A 3612-nucleotide genomic window follows, 5' to 3' on the forward strand; every position below is an offset into this window, starting at 1 on the left:
TGTTTCATACAGTCACTGCTTACACTTCTGACATGGTCACATAACTTATTTGTTACATTTTATTTTTAATTAAAACATTTTGTATTATTTAAGAACTCTGTGTGGGTGGTCTCACATGTTTATCACCAAGGGTGTAGGTGTGCATATGAATGGTAGGGACATTTCCCTATCAATATTTTGGGAGGACAGAATTGTCCCTACCAATATTGGATTGAACTTGTTCGCACTATGTTTGGAGTGCAGTCATATTAGATCATTCGAATGTGCCGTCAAAGAGGCTATGTCTCCAAGACAATGGATTTAGGCATGCTAGCATTTGACGTTTTTATGCCTTACTATACTTTTACTTTTTTATGCCTTACTATACTATTACTTTTTTATGCATTACTATACTATGGGTTTTTATGCCTTACTGTACTACAATGATATTATTATGCTTTACTACACTGTCGCATTTTTTGGACATAGGAAACTATGACATTATCTAGCTGTACTATGCTTCGACTTTTTATGCCATACTATACTATGACTTTCTTTGACATTATTATGCCATACTTTAGTCTAACGTCTTTATGCCTAACTATGTTAAGATGTTTTTAGACCTTAAATTTATGTGTCTTCGTGTTGGGTTTATACGGTAGTACAGTGGTTCAAACTCTCTCAAATTGTAAAAGGTTGTGGGTTCGAAGCCCGGGCAGGGGGCCCTTTAGGTGTTGAGTTTGCATGTTTTCCCTATGAATACATGGGTATTCTCTGGCTATCGCCAGTAATCCAAAGATGTCCAATTGATTATGATATTTTTATGCTGAATACACTATGACTTCTTATGCTATTACTATACTATGGTGTTTTTTTTTACATTTTTAAGCCTTACTATAATGTCATGTTTTTTGACGTACTAAACTATGACACTATCTAACTGTTCTATGCTACAACTTTTTATGCTATACTATACTATGACAATTTTTGATATTTTAATGCCATACCATAATATGATGTATTTGATAATATTATGCCTGTGTATACTATGACGTATTTGACATTTTCATGCCTTTCTATACTATGACATTTTTTAACGTTTTTATGCCTTAGTAAAGTATAACGTTTTTTGACATTTTTATGCCTTATTATATTATAACTTTTGAAGCCATTACTATTCTATGTTTTTTTGACATTTTTACGCTTTAGTATACTATGATGTTTTTTGATCTTATTATATTGTGACATTTTTTCGAAGTACTCAAATATCTAGCTGTACTGTTACGATTTTTTATGCCATAGTATTATGATGTTTTTTGACATTTTTGTGTCTTACTATACAATTACTTTTTTTTTTACATTATTATGCCTCAGTATAGAATGACATTTTTTGACATTTTTATGCCCTACTATAATATGACGTTTTTTTTACATTTTGATGCCATTACTATTCTATGACGTTTTTTGACTTTTCATGTCTTACTATACTATGATGTTTTTTGATTTTATTATGCCTTACTATACTAGGACATTTTTAAATCTTATCATTTTGTGACATTTTTTGACATTATCTAGCTGTTTTATGACATTTTTATGTCCTCCTATACTATGACGTTTTTTGAAATTATTATGCCTTACTTTACTGCATCATTTTTTTACATACTAAACATTTTTATTTTTGACATCCTAAACTATTACATTATCTAGCTGTACAATACTATGACTTTTTATGCCTTACTATACTATGGTGTTTTTTGACATTTCTATGCCTCACTATACTATGACATTTTTTTTACATTTTTATGCCTCACTATACTATGACTTTTTTTGACATTTTTATGTCTTACTATACAATGCCTTTTTTTTTACATTTTAATGCCTCAGTATAGAATGACATTTTTTGACATTTTTATGCCCTACTATACTATGATGTTTTTTGACATTTTTATACCATACTATACTATGATGTTTTTTTGATATTTTTACGCTATACTATACTATGATATTTTTTGACATTGTTATGCCATAATATACTATTACGTTTTTTGATATTTTTATGCCATACTATACTATGACCGTTTTGGGCATGTTTATGACATACTATACTATGATGTTTTTTGACAATTTTATGCCATACTATACTATGATATTTTTGGATATTTTTATGTCATACTATACTATGATGTTTTTTGACATTTTTATGCCATACTATACTATGACGTTTCTTGATATTTTTACGCCATAATATACTATGATGTTTTTTTTATATTTTTATGCCATACTATAATATGAAATTTTTTGACATTTTTATACCACACTATACTATGATGTTTTTTGACATTTTTATGCCGCACTATACTATGAGGACTTTTGACATTTTTATGCCATACTATACTATGACGTTTTTTGACATTTTTATGCCATACTATACTATGACGTTTTTTGACGTTTTTATGCCATGCTATACTATGACATTTTTTGAAATTTTTGCCCCATAATATACTATGCCGTTTTTTAAATATTTTTATGCCATACTATACTATGACACTTTCATACCCTATTTGATTATTTTATCGATTACACTTCCTCTTGCCTCAGGCAAGTAAGGCTGTGGGTTCAAATCCTGGTCATGGGGGTTTTTCTGTGTTGAGACATGCATGTTTTTCCTCTGCTTGTGGCTTTTCTGGCTACCTTCCACAATCCAAAGAATTAAGAATTACATTGACATTTTAAGGCATACTATACTATGATGTTTTTTGACATTTTTAAGCCATACTATACTATGATATTTTTTGACATTTTTATGCCATACTATACTATGACATTTTTTGACATTTTTATGCCATACTATACTATGATGTTTTTTGACATTTTTAAGCCATACTATACTATGATATTTTTTGACATTTTTATGCCACACTATCCTATGATGTTTTTTGACATTTTTATGCCACACTATACTATGACGACTTTTGACATTTTTATGCCATACTATACTATGATCTTTTTTGACATTTTTATTCCATACTATACTATGACGCTTTTTGAAATTTTTGCCCCATACTATTCTATCACGTTTTTTGACATTTTTATGCCATACTATACTATGACGTTTTTTGACATTTTTAAGCCATACTATACTATGATATTTTTTGACATTTTTATGCCACACTATCCTATGATGTTTTTTGACATTTTTATGCCACACTATACTATGACGACTTTTGACATTTTTATGCCATACTATACTATGATCTTTTTTGACATTTTTATTCCATACTATACTATGACGCTTTTTGAAATTTTTGCCCCATACTATTCTATCACGTTTTTTGACATTTTTATGCCATACTATACTATGACGTTTTTTGACATTTTTATGCCATACTATACTATGACGTTTTTTGACATTTTTATGCCACACTATTCTATGAAGTTTTTTGACATTTTTATGCCACACTATTCTATGATGTTTTTTGACATTTTTATGCCATACTATACTATGACGTTTTTTGACCTTTTTATGCCATACTATACTATGACATTTTTTGACATTTTTATGCCATACTATACTATGATGTTTTTTGACATTTTTAAGCCATACTATACTATGATATTTTTTGACATTTTTAT

Source organism: Seriola dumerili, unplaced genomic scaffold (genome assembly GCF_002260705.1).
Source record: "Seriola dumerili isolate Sdu_G_001 unplaced genomic scaffold, Sdu_1.0 BDQW01000003.1, whole genome shotgun sequence".
Lineage (NCBI taxonomy): Eukaryota > Metazoa > Chordata > Actinopteri > Carangiformes > Carangidae > Seriola > Seriola dumerili.